We start from the raw sequence: 14,603 nt of genomic DNA, 5'->3' as shown, positions 1-14,603 counted from the left end.
AATTAAATTATAAGTGTGTAGGAATGAGGAGAGCAGCCGTGTTGCTACTGGAGATGAGTGGCCGTATTGAGCCATTGCATTGATGCTTGCGATTGATTATGTAGGAATGACCGTGCGCAACACTGAGCAAATTGGTGGAGAGAATTGTGTATGATCATGTATGGATAGACTGAGAAAGTCAAACGTAAGTACTGCTGAATTCGTACAGTCAATGTGACTAGTTTGAACTGGGTTATAGCTATGGAATAGTCTGCAAAGATTTGACTCATTTGAGTCGGTGATGCAACAGGATTCGGCTTGGTTGTTAGAGTTGCGTTTGGCAAGGACTGGAATCGTTGTGCCGATGCTGCGACTAGACTCGAATCCTCCGTAGATGCAACTGAGAGGCTCGTATATGGGATCCGACCGTATCGCTGAGGATATGGCTGGGTTCGGATTGATTGAATTGTGATGGTGGTTGAAGGGGCTGGTGATTGCCAATGATCCGAAACATAGAAGCGAAGTTGCCACTAGATTTGAATCGGCCGTAGATGCGAGGTGACTACAGGGCTCGTATGACAGATCTGCCTGTATTGCCGATGATATGGCTGGGTTTGAATCAACTAAATGGTGATGGTGGTTTGAAGGGGCTTGTGATTGCCGAGGATCCGAAACATAGAAGCGAAGTTGCGACTAGATTCGAATAGGCCATAGATGTGAGGTGACTACGGGGCTTGTATGACAGATCTGACCGTATTGCCGATGATATGGCTGGGTTCGAATCAACTAAATGGTGAATGGCGGTTGAAGGGGCTTTGTGATTGCCGAGGATCCGAAACATAGAAGCGAAGTTGCGACTAGATTCGAATTGGCCGTAGATGCGAGGTGAGTAAGGGGCTTGAATGTCGGATTTGACCGCATCGCCGTGAAGTGAACAGCTCGAGTAAACTCGCGTTGGGTAGAAAGCATGAAATACATGAAAGATGACATAGAAAGACTTACGGTGGCGTAAGTGCGACTTTTTGCAAAACGAACATGATAAACGAACATGATAACGTAACTACTAGAGTTTAGAGGAGTGGTAACAACAAAGTCCTACCTGCGACAGCGAGTGTGTATCGGTCCGAGCGTGGGACAATCGATGAAGATATATGACCGATCTCAAAAGGTACAACTACGTGGACACGCAGTGAGTTGGCAGAGTCAGCCTGTGCAATGCATTTGACACGAATCAGCTTAAAAAATGTATGAGATGAATCTGATACAAATTGGCAGTAAGGAGTATCTGATACGAATTGGTTGTAGAGTGTATGCCATTCCTTACTGTGAAACCAAACACCTATCAACCACCCATCCCCCCAGGCTAGTCCAGTGCAGGAAAGACATCAGGTGGGTTTAATTACACCTCAATCAGCCACAGAAACCCATACAAACAATACCTGTTTATCTCAAAAAAGGATGAGAACAGTGAATCTTATAACCAGTGAAGCCTATGGCGAGTGATATTGGAGAACGACCGACAGCGACTCGGAGGCTTGGATCTATGAATGAATCGTATGTTTGGTAGAAGGAATTTACAAATGTACTATGCCTGTGCCGAAAGATGTCGGGACATGAGTGTCAATAACTCAGAGGTAGGTTTTGCGAAAGGGGTGCAGGATAGTAAGCATGATAAGCCGCAAGTTTGCACATGATGTGAAAAGATTCGGATACTACTTATCTGCGACCATGAGCGGGAACCGCCGCCGACCACGAATGAAGAAGCCGAAGTGCACCTGCGATTGGACAAACGGATAGTCGACCGTGAGGGAGCTGAGAAGAGTCAGCCCCTTGATGTGCAGTACCTTGCACTGGAACCGACACAGACCGTTGTGGGTGGTCTGATTAAATACCCTCCGGGCTCCTCCCATAATTACGGGCCACCATACTGGCCCTATATATATATATATATATATATATATATATATATATATATATATATACACCCCATCTGATGATATGCTCTGGATTGGATTGCTGAGTTCAGGAACGTGCTTTAAGTGCATTACCAAATTGCACTGATGGTAAGAGTCAGTGTTGTTGGATGCTGGTAATGGTCCCTTCTCTCTCTAGCTTTCTGGACTGACACAGATGGATTTTTTCTTCTTTTGGAGTTTGAACCACACACATAATTCATATGAACTTTGTTTCTATTATATTACTGTTTTAGCGCTACACCACAACCTTTAATGAAAGAACATAAACTGTACAACATTAAAGAAAATCACATAGAGCAGTATGCAAGCATTAATAATAATAAAAATGATAATAATAATAATAATAATAATAATAATATGAGCACACGACAACTACTTACTTTTTTGAAGAACTCACTAGATCCTTCTGTACTGATCGTGCTCCCTCAGTTTCAGGTCTAGCCAGCGTTTCCTCAGTTGATCCTTAGATCGTCGTACCCCAAAATTCTTCTGAAGACTCTTCTCAACTTTAGTCATGATCTTGGCCTTTCTGATATTTGAGTTTGGGTAAGGTTCATACTTCCCATCATAGTCATTCCTCTTCAATATGTCCACTATCTCCAACATCTCTCCAAAAGACATATTTGAGGCCTTAAATCTCCTCTGGGATCGGGACGTTTCTGGCTCCGGGCTTTCCTCGTCCTCCTCCTCATTAGTGGAATTATTAGTGCGCACCTGCTGTGTCTCCTCCATGTGCTCTCCCCACTGCGCCGAAAGAGAAGGGGCGGGGAATAGCCTAGAAAGAACGTCAGAGGCGGGCGGAGTTTCACGCATGCACACTGTATATAAAAAGCAACACGTGTGCATCGTACGTACGATCTGTGAGAGGAGGAAGGAGCTTAAGCACAGATTGTTAAAACAAAGGTACAATTTTAACTTGGTACATCACTAGCCTATGCTGCTTCTAGATTGAGGCTAATATTGCGACAAGATTAGGAGAGTTTAGCCTGACATTAGGGTTTGTCTTGTGTTGTTTCTTGCACAGAATATGGATCCCTTCAAGGAACCACATTTTCTGAGGCTAATCATTGATATGCTCAGTGAGCTTCCCTGCCTGTAGCAGATGAACAACCCCTTTTATAAGGACCTAAGAAAGAGGAAGGCAGCACTGGAGAAACTGCTTGGTTTGGTGAAGATCATGCTCCCCACGGCAGACATGACCTATGTGATGGCCAGAGGGAACCCAGGCCTGCACTCTTCCTTCAAGGCTTCCTTCAACCCCAGCTAAGGCTTCCAATGTCCAACCTGGGCCTTCCAGGCAGCAACATGTGGAGTGGCCCAGCTTGAGACAGGTATAGCATTGTTCAACATATTTATTGTCATACATTTAATGATGTTAACTAGATGTTATTATTTAAGTTGTGATTTAACAAAGTGGTTTACATATCCATAGACAGTAGTGACCAAAAATGATTGGGACAAGAATGAAAAATGCTGGGCTCAGAATGATAGAACAGACTATTTGTTAACATTTAATTTGCAACAGTTATGAGCACAAAATTGTGTGATTGATGACCAAAAAACTAAAACTATGTCCCATTTTCATACACAGGAAGACCTCAGCCGGGAGGAGGCTGTGGCAAGTGGCAGTCGGGTGGAGGCGGTGGCAAGTGGCAGCCAGGAGGTCGACCATCACCCTCCTCCTCCACCTCCTGCCACAACTACAAGAGAAGAGCCACAGCCTGGAAGGAAGCCTGGAGGGAAGTGCCTAAGGAAGACCAGAGAGTGATGGCCTGGGTTCAGTCTGGTCTGACAGAAGATGCAGGCTCTTGTATGACCACAGTCTGGGGACATAGAAGTCATCTGTTCTTCCTGATCTCTTGGACTTCTGGACCAGACTGTACTCCTTTTAGATATGTACTCCTCAGGCCACCAATTTTGCATTTAAATAATTGATGTGTGCCCTGAGGGCCAAACGCTTCGCCAAATTGACCAGTTTCTCCAGCGTTACCTTCCTGTTTATTTGTTTATGACACCTAATAAAGGATTTTTTTGGTTCAAGAAATACTTGCCTATGTGTTTTACTTAAAAAAGGACAGTTTATTTGTGAATAGGCAGGTAGATTTCAAAAATAAAAAGTCAAATTAACAAGGGGCACCAACACCAACTAACCTCCTCGAGATTAAAAAATAAAACAATAAAATAAAAAGATAATAATGGTGTTGTGGTAAGTTGACACACAAAACACACAAAAAAAAAATTACAAAGATGAGCAAAATGTCAAAAAAGGAGATCTTGATTAAAAAACAAACCACAAAATTTAAACAAAAAATAAATAAAAAATTATTCTGGACTCATAAAAATATTGCATTCATGAAATCAGGAAAAAGAATAAAGATATACGTTTTGGAGAAGTGTGTGTGAATATGAGCAGCAAAACAACTTCATTCTTGTAGCATTATAAAGAAAAAGAGAATGCGCTGCATTAAACAATTTTTAACATGCAGCGTGACGAATGTGCTATGTTGATTATGAACACTAGTTTTACCTGACCGAGCGCTTCCGTCTCAGAATTAGGCTACACACAATCGGAATTGAGGCGCATCGGATCATGTTGGCAGAAAATTTTATATCCAACTCTCAAACTATGTTGGTCAGACATTCCGACTAAAAAAGTCAGACGGAGCCCACACACGGTCAGATTATCCAAGAACATGGTGCGATCGGACATTTTCCGTCGGAAATGTCCAATCGTGTGTACGGGGGTTTAGGTGTTGATGTTGACACAACACTGTAAGCCCTCACAGTTACTCTTGGTGGGCACATGAACGTGCCCTGCTGTGAAATATTAGATCAAGAATTGTAATTACATGCCATGTTGAACAGGGGCAGAAAAATTGTGTCTTAGACACTGGTGTAACAACACTGCAACCCCTCACAGATACTCTAGTTGGAGCGCAGGAATGAGCCCTGCTGCAAAGTATTGCATCAAAAATTGTAATTACACAGCCCTGTTAAACAGGGGCAGAAAAATTGGGCCTTAGCCACTGGTGGCGGTGCCCAGAACCAAAAATATTCTTACAAGCTATCAGCATGAAAATTGAGGAGGAAGAGGATAGTCACTCAGCATAACAGAATAGTCACCCAGCATCAGCATAGGCAGTCTTGAAAGGATCTCACATTAGATCTTGGTTACATCATCATCAGGTGCTTGGTAGATGGTGATCCAAGACTGATTCATTTTTATGAAGGTCAGACGATCGACCGATTTGATGGACAGGCGCACCCTGTGATCGGTTAAAAAGCCTCCAGCAGCAAGGAATGTGCGTTCCAAAAGAACGCTGAATGCAAGACAGGCCAGTAGCTCAATTGCATTCTGTGAAAGCTCTGGCCAGTGATCCATCCTCAAGACCCAGTAAGCCAGAGGATTTTCAAAGGGAAAGGTGTCCAAGTCTGATCTTGCCCCTAGGTATTCCTGCACCATGTAAATCAGACGCTGGCGATGGTTTCTGTAACCAATCATACCTTGGGACTGTGGACTAAAAAGGTGTCTGAACGCATCGGTTAGACGGCCACCTTCTCCACCACTCCTTCTATGACTGGCTGAAGCCTCAGCAACACGTTGTCCAGGACTAGGAATTTGTAACCTCCCAGGCTCTGGAAATGCATTGCACAAACCTTTCTGCAAGGCCTCCCGAAGATGTCTCATCCTCTGCTCCCTCTACAATGGCAAGATAAGGTCCACAACCTTACCCTTGTAATGTGGATCGAGGAGGGTTGCAAGCCAGTAATGATCCCTCTCCTTGATACCACAAGGATCCTTCTGCAGGCTTTGGAGGATCGGGGAGGCCATGGAGCATAGGTTTGCTGAGGCATTTGGTCCGGAGTCCTCTGGGTCACTAAGGGCGACATGATCCACAGCCACCTCCTCCCAGCCACGTACAAGTCCAAGGGTTTCTTGGGACTTTAAATGATCCCTTGAAGACTGCTACTGATGCTGAGTGCTAGGCTACACCTCCATGCTGACACAATCCTCCCCCTCCTCCTCCTCCTGTGTGATCAGCGGGCCAGCAGGAACACTGTCTGGATAAAGGGGGCCTTGAGAGGTAAGGCAGTCCTCCTCTTCCACCCTCTGTTCTGCCTCAAGTGCCCTGTCCATTATTCCACACAGTGTGTGCTCCAACAGGTGGTCAAGAGGGACAGTGTCACTGATGCATGCACTGTCACTGTTCACCATTCTCGTGGCCTCCTCAAATTGTGACAGGCCAGTGCATGCATCCCTGATCATAGCCCACTGGTATGGGGAAAAAACCAAGCTCCCCTGACCCTGTCCTGGTGCCATAGTCGCACAGGTACTAATCGATGGCCCTTTGCTGTGCGTGCAGTGGCTGCAGCATGGCCAATCTTGAGTTCCACCTGCTGGGCATGTCACAGATTAGGCGGTTCTTGGGCAGGTTAAATATCTTTTAGAGGTCAGCCAGCCAAGCACTGGCATTATATTACCAGCAGAAATACACAGAGACTTTCCTGGCCTGCCTCAGGACATCCTGTAAGCCCGGACACCTGCCCAAGAACCACTGCACCACCCATTAAGGACGAGAGCCAAAACAGGGAACATGGGTGAAGTGTCCCTGTCAGAGGGTGGAGAGGAGGTTGGTGCCATTGTCGAAACCACCATTCCTGGCTTAAGCTGGCATGGTGTCAACCACCTCTGAGCCTGCCCCTGCAGAGCTGACAGAATCTCTGAGCTGGTGTGCTTGGGGGGCAGGAGCCACACTGGAGCAATCACCGCATGACAGCTTTTTGTCTGCGTACTTGCATAGCCCCTTGAATGCCTACAGAGCACTGCTGGTTCTGAGGACAGATCAGCACAGAAAGAGGCCATGGAGGAAGAAGAGGGGGGGTGGAGGAGAGAGGTGTGTCAGAATCACCACTAGTAGCATTTTGGAGGCGTGGTGGTGGAACAACCTCCAACACTACTGTACCCTGTCCTGAATCCTTCCCAGCTGCCAGCAGAGTCACCCAGTGGACCATGAAAGATAGGAAACGTTCCTGTCCATGCCTGCTGGACCATGAGTCAGCGGTAATATGCACCTTACCGCTGACTGCCCTGCCCAGCGTGGCCAAGACATTGCCTTCCACATGCCGGTAGAGAGCCGGAATCGCCTTCCATGAAAAAATGTGGCATTTGGGAACCTGCCACCGAGGAACCGCACATTCCACAAACTCACGGAAGGGGGCAGAGTCTACCAACTGAAAAGGCAGCAGTTGAAGTGCTAGCAATTTAGCCAAGCTAGCATTCAACAACTGGGCTTGTGGATGGCTGGGAGTGAACTTCTTTCGGCTGGGGCAGGGAAATTTGCCTGGTACAATCGGACATTTGTGTACCGATAGCAGATTGCCCGCAAGTACTTGGCAGTGACAAACCTAATTCTGAACCTTCATTCCTCTCAGTGCAGGTTTCTGAGAGGACTGAAGGTATAGTGCGGTTGGAGATCCCAGCTGATCAGGAAAAAGGAAAGGCCCACTGTGTTCTTTAGTGTGGGTCTTTTATGTATGCTTGCCAACGGACTGCATGGCAGGTCGACATATGTCTGGTCAAGCCTGTGGTGCCCAAGCGACTGCTGTTTTGGCTACGCGAGATACTCTTCAGACATATGTTGCAAATAGCAATCGTGCGATCTGCTGCAGTGTGATGCAGTCATTTGGCTGCCCTTAAGCTGGCCCCTGGAGGGCATCTTGCTTCATTGGAGTTGTGCCTCCTCCTCCTCTCTCCTATCAGGCACCCATGTAGAGTCAGTGACCTCATCATCCCCTTCCTCCTCATCACTGGAGCAAACCTGGCAGTATGCTGCAGCTGGGGAAACATGACTGCCAGTTTGCTGTCCTTCTTAGTCACCCCCTCTCTCTGGGCTCATTTAACTGGCTTCCTCAAGCTGGGTACCATCATTTGAGCCCTCAAGACACTGTGCATCCTCCTGCAGCATTTACCCGACACTGTGGTTAAACAGTTCGGGGGACTCCTCAGGATATGGTGGGGCTAGGGAAGGAGTGACTGATGCCATTGAGCCAAGGGAAGAGGCCGCTTTGGCAGCTGCTTTGGCAAAGTACCCTGAGCCTGGGTGAGAGAGGATGAGGAGGATGAGGATGGCTTGGTCATCCACTACACCAACTCTTCGCCTTTTAAAGTTTATTTATTTATTTTTATTTAATTAATTAATTTTTTTTTTCTCCATCCACCATCCATCCTGTTCAGGTTCAGCCTCTCCCGTATCAGAAGACCCCCCCATAGAGGCAGTAAATCTCCTGAGAAGGTGGGTTCCCTTGGTGCTGGGATAAAAAGGTGCAGTATAAATGACTGTGTATTACTGGCAAAGGTCACTGGCAGTATAAATGACTGTATATACCTTCGTTAGGCAGGTGCTGGCACTCTCTCCTTCCATGTTTTGTGTCTTCAGGCAGTGATTTGGCTCGCTGGGACTTGTAGTTCACCACCTCCACATGTATTCCTTTCAGGAAGCTCAGTTGAGCAGGTGAGGTCAGGGGGAGCTTCCTCTTGGATTGCCTAGCAAACACCAGAATGCTCACTGCCGATTTGCAGCAGGCTCTGTACTCTAGGGCTAATCTCAGTCTCCAGCTGATCAATCTGCTACTCTGCTCTGGTAAGCCTGGTTTCCAGGACTCTCATTTCTTAGGCCGCGTACACACGGGCGGACTGTTCGCCCAACTTTGTCCGTCAAACAGTTTCGGCAAACAGTCCGCTCAAAATTAGCATGGACGGACATGGCCACACACGACGAACGAACAGTTTGCTGAAACCGTGCGCGATGACGTGAACGGCACGTACGACGGGACGAAAAATACGACGTCCTATACACTGCATTATAACTTTCGGCGTGAAAATCCTTTCTGAGCATGCGCGCAACTTTGTTTGACGAACAAGCCTACACACGAGCGGACTGTTCGCTGAAACAAGGTTTCAGCGGACAGTTTTACGGAATTTCCGAAAAACCTTGTTCGTCAAACTGTCCGCTGAAACTGTCCGCTGAAAGCCCACACACGAGCGGACTGTCCGCCCAAACACTGTTCAGCGGACAAAGTTGGGCGAACAGTCCGCCCGTGTGTACGCGGCCTTACTGCTGTGTTACTTGTCTGTCAGAGTGTTTTTATTATCCTGTGCCTTTATAGATCTGGGGAGTTTTGCCTGCCTGCCTAGCTGCCTTAGCACTGAAGATTCAGATGGAGAAGTTTATTTTATTTATTTAAAAGAGAGCGCATCCTCTGTTTTACAGAGAGAAGGGCCCAGTGTGAGCTAAACGCCCGCAAAGAGGTTCCTAATCACATTTAAAAAGGCTAGACATGACAAGTCGCAGAGTCGCATGCAGCTGGATAGACGCCTGTTGTCACAGCATTCCAGATCTCCCTCGCCCTTACCTCACTTTAGTCGCTCGGACCTGAGCCAGGAGAGGTCAAGACATCAGAAAGCCTCTAGAAAGAGGAAATCTGGGCGCAGACAGAGAAGATCCTCTTCTTCAGATAGGTCTTCATCGCCGGCCCAGGCAGAAGAAGGATCCTGTTGGGCTTGCTCAGTTGAGGTCATCAGAGGAAAGCGGGTGTGCATCTTGCTTCAAGGAGGTGGCTCAGGACAATGCTGCGAATGCACGCCAGGTTAAATCCTACATTAAGCACGCAGTCATGGAAGGATTGAATAGTATTTCAAGGAATCCTTCTCATCATGCTGTATCTTCAGCATTTGCAGATTCAGATCCTGTGTTTTCAGTGCGTTTTTAACTTTGATGTTGATAGCAATTCAGATCCCTCTGAGGCTGAGATGGTCTCAGGCTCGCATACGTTTAATTTTTGCACTGGTTCCCCCCTTGGTGGAGGTTGTTAAGGATGCGATGAAGTGGCAGAAAGAATTGTCGCCTCAAAGAAACAGCAGAGATACTACCTGTATTTAAAGAAATCTTTACCTTCCTTCCTATTCATTTCTGAAATTAAAGAAGTATTTGACTATGACTGGGCGGGCCCCGAGAAGCTCACTGTGCACAATAGAGTATCGAAGCTGTAACCCTTGGGACACTATGCCTAAGGTGGATGCTTCATTCCCTAGATTCGCCTGCCACATTACACTTCCGCTGGAGGATTCGGTCTCCTTTAGGGATTCTATGGATCGCAGAATAAACGCAGACCTAAATAGGTTGTATAGTTTGGCCGAAGCAGCCTGCAGGCTAGCGGTTGTGCTCAATTCTGTGGCAGCAGCACTTGGTTTGGAGTTTGGAGTGCGTTTTTGGTGCTTTTTGCGGTTTTGCGCTACCGTTCATTTACCATGGTCTCCTATGGGGCATGTTCGGTGGTGCGGATCTGCGGAATGCAGGGAGAGTGCATGAGTCTGAATCCAGCCCTAGGCTGTGCGTAGCGGAGCTGGTGGATGGATGTTCAGATGAAAGTCTGGGAAGTGGCAGTTCTTCTCTTTTGCAGTTTTCAGGACTGCTGTAGAGTTTGTGGCTGAAGTGGCTGTTTACCAGGTCAGGGAGCCGGTTCAAAAGATGACAGCGAGTAATGAGGCGATTCAGTTTGCGTTGTGCGCTATACAAATTATTCATTCATTCAGTTATTCACAGCAAAGATAATGGCTCATTCCATCACAGCCGCAGAGCCTTATGGTTGAAGCATTGGTCGGCCGATAAGGCTTCCAAGCACAGTCTATGTTCGATTCCATTCAACGGGAAGCTACTCTTCAGGAAGACTTAGAATCAGCAATTCAGTGGGTTTCTGGCAGCAGATCTAGCCTAATCCTGCAGAAGAGAAAAAGACAACAGCAGCCCTTTCGGTTTAACAAGAGATCCAAAGAAGGGTCCAGCGAGGCCAGTACTTAGACAGTTTTTCATGGAAGGGAGCCGTTCAACCTTCCAAGCCCAGGGCCAATGAAGCTTCTAAGGCTTCAAATAAGTCCTTCTGAGGGTGTCTCCACCACTTCACCCTCTCAAGTAGGAGCAAGACTAGCCTAATTCGGGGGGGGGTAGTCAAATTACAGGATGCCTGGATTGAATTATTGTCTCAAGTTCAGAACAAGGCCCCATCAGACCTTGTTCGTAGAAACTGGGCTTCCTACAGGTGTTTGAAAGAATATATAGGGGAGCTGTTGGCAGCAAGGGCCATCGTTCCGGTTACAAGGCACGAATTGGGTCAAAGAGTATGTTCCCCTCTGTTTTTGGTCCCAAAGGCTTCAGGGGGTTTTGGACCAGTTTTTTGGCCTCAAAGTCCTGAATTCTTTCATGAAGGTTCCACCATTCAAAATGGAGTCAGGGGAAACAATCATTTCCATTGTGGACTTAGGAGACTGGATGGTTTCCATTGATTTGGCGGATGCGTATCTTATTGTTTCCATAGACGCATCTCAGCATCGCTTTCTCAGGTTTTTTCCATGGAAGGCTCTCATTTTCACTTTTAATGTCTCCCATTCAGTCTCTGCACAGCTCCGAGAATGTTCTCAAAGCTACTGTCTGCTGTCGTCATGAATTTTGGGGTCAAGGGAGTGCAAATATTCCATTATCTAGTCAATATGCTACTTCTGGGTCCGTCAAATTAGCTACTTCTACTTCATGTGAATTTCACCTGCAAACACTATCTCGTTTCGCTTGGTTGTTCAACTATCGGAAGAGCCAGATGCATCCGACCCAAATGTTGGAGTATTTAGGAGTACAATTCAACACGGATCAGGGTGGTGTTTCTCTTCCTCAGAGGAAGGTCCAGGAGATCCAGTCTTAGACAAAAGCAGTGATAGCAAGGTCTTCGGTGACGGTGAAGGAATGCATGCAGTATCTGCGGGTTCTATCAGCCACAGTTCCAGTAGTCCCATGGGTCAGGTGGCGCAGAAGGAGGTTTCAATGTAACTTTCTTCTTCAGTGGGATCGTCACTCCTTCTACCAGAAATTCTATCTGCCAATTCAGATAATCCGGTCCCTGGTTTGGTGGTCAGTAGTTTGTAATCTTTCCCGCAGAGTTCCATTGAAGGCCTCAGAACCATTAGTGGTGACGACCAATGCCAGTCTGGCAGGCTGCGGGGCACACTGCCTGGGACAGCAGGTTTAAGGCCAATGGAACTTTTGAGAATTTCCTAGGATTGGATGCTGTCAGACGCACTCTCTTAGCATTCCAACCTATGTTGCAAGGTCGAGCTGTCTAGATTCTTGGCCAACAATTACTGTGGCTTGTGTGTCTCAAGGGGGCACAAGAAGTCACCCTCTCCTTCAGGTGACATGTCAATCTTCCTATGTGCAGAGAAGAATCTTGGCTCTTACAGCATCTTATCTCCCAGGGCCTGGGAATGGTTTTAGCAGATCACTTGAGTCGAGGCTTTGAGGATCACAATGAATGGGGCCTGAATCGATAGATCTTATGGCATTGGACGAGAATTGTCAACTGCCTTGCTTCTTCTCCCGGACCTGGCATCCACAGGCATTGGGTCAGGGTGCTCTGTCCAGGTCTTGGAACTTCCCCTTGGTTTATGTGTTCCTGCTGCTTCCATTGGCTTTCAAAATCCTGCTGAAGATTCAGCAAGAAGGATCACAGAAATAGTCTTACCTTACTGGCTCAGGGCGCCGTGGTTTCCTCTGGCTTGGAGTTGGGCTCGCCAATCCCACTGCCTCCTTGTCAAAATCTCCTTCTGCAGAGTGGGGCTTGACACCCGAACTGCAGGAGGATGAAGTTAATAACTTGAAAGTGAGAGGGAGGCTTTAACTGGCTTGGGTCTCTCAGATGGTGTAGTGAAGACATTATTACAGGCTCGTAAGAGGTCCACAAATGTAACCTATCACCAGATCTGGTATACTAGAGAAAAGGGTTGGGATCTTGGATCTCCTTCAGTGTCTAACATTTTGGAGTTTCTGCAGAGTGGTCTCTAAGGAATAGCTTATAATTCCCTGAAGGGTCAAATCCCCACTTTGTTGGCTATGTCGTGTGAAAGATATTCTCCACATCCGTTGGTGATCTGATTTTTAGGGGCAGCCATAGAAATCAGACCTCCATTGAAATCGTTTTTTCAAAAAGAGGACTTGACACTAGTCTTGGGAACATCGCTGGTTCCTCCATTTGATCAAGCTTTCTCTTGTTCATTATTTCTTTTAACTGTTTTTTTGTTTTTTACTAGCTGTTGCCTTGGCCAGAAGGGTCTCCGAGTTGTGCGCCTTCTCATCTAAAGAACCATATTGTTTGGTGCTCCCAGACATGATAGTCCTTAGGCCGATTCCAAGCTTGCTACCTAAGGTTGCCATATGATTTCATATGAACTGGGAGGTCATTTTCCCAGCCTTTCCAGCGGATACAGCTGATGATGAGTGGAGTATGTTAGACCTGGGCTCTGCGGTTTCAGCCTACCTGAAATGGTCTGAAAGCAGATCAGCTGTAGTTTTTTTCCCAATGGGGCCTAAAAGGGTATGCAGGCAACATCCAGAATTTTTTTCTTCCAGATTTTTCAAAGACCATGCATATTGCATACAAAACTCTGTGCCTTCCTCCTCCTTCAGAGATCAAAGCACATTCAATGAAGGGTATGGCAGCATCCTGGGCAGCATACGCAAAGGTCGCCCCTGAGGTAGTTTGCAGAGCAGCAAACTGGAGCGTGCCCAATGCCTTTTATTAGGCATTACAGGCTTAATTGGCTTTCCCACCTGAGGAGACATTTGGCTCTATGGTTATTATGGCGGCTGTCGCCCATTAAAAACTTGAGTAGCGTTGAGGGTTTGGCTTATTTTTTGTCTTCCCTCCCTTTTTAAAAAGCTTGCTACATCCCATAGTAGGCTGATATGGGGAGGTCCAGGAATAAGGAAAATTGTTGCCCATACTTACCGTAATTTTCCTTTCCTGGATCCTCCCCATGTCAGCCAGAGGATTCCCACCCAGTTTATCCATCGTGAGGCCGGTATTCTTTGAACACTGGTGTGGGTAGAAAGCTGCCCTTTAATGGCTAGGAAAAAGGTGGTCCTGGAGGGGACAGAGCTGACCCATAGTAGGCTGACATGGGGAGGATCCAGGAAAGGAAAATTACGGTAAGTATGGGCAACGATTTTCCTTAATATATACAAGCCTGTATATATATATATTTATTAAATGCACCACTGAGCTCAGTGAGTCACCTGCCTGGTATATTAGAAACAATACACCAGGAACAGTCTGCAGTGAAATGAAGCTAAACTGTATACAGCGTACACGGCAACCCATGTCGCACTCCATTGGTTCTTTCCGACTTGGGCACTGGGCCGCCAGTTGACCCAGTTAATGGCAGGACCAACAGCAAATCTCACGGGGTTCCCCCTGTCGGTTCCCTAAAAGCTTAGGTCCTGTGGTGCTCTTGGTAGTTGTATTATCCCTCCGAGAAGCCACTATGTGATCACCGGGAGGCACACTGGTACTGGAACGCACTTCTTTGAAATGGGCCAGCTCTCTTGTGACAGGGGGACTCTCCTGGAACTTTTCCGCACAACTGTAGTGCTCAACAGCTGTAGCCATCTCATCCAGTGACTGAGGCTCGTACTGAGCCCCCCATCGGTGGAGCTCCCTGGGTAGTCCATGTAGGAAACGATCGAGTGCGACTCTTTCCACAATCTGAGTGGGTGTCTTTTCCTCAGGTTTCAGCCAATCTTGGAACAAGTGCATCAGGTGGTAGAA

Source organism: Lithobates pipiens, unplaced genomic scaffold (genome assembly GCF_037356315.1).
Source record: "Lithobates pipiens isolate NorthernLeopardFrog02 unplaced genomic scaffold, aLitPip1_a1.2 Scaffold_22, whole genome shotgun sequence".
NCBI lineage: Eukaryota > Metazoa > Chordata > Amphibia > Anura > Ranidae > Lithobates > Lithobates pipiens.
This window is presented reverse-complemented; position numbering follows the sequence as displayed.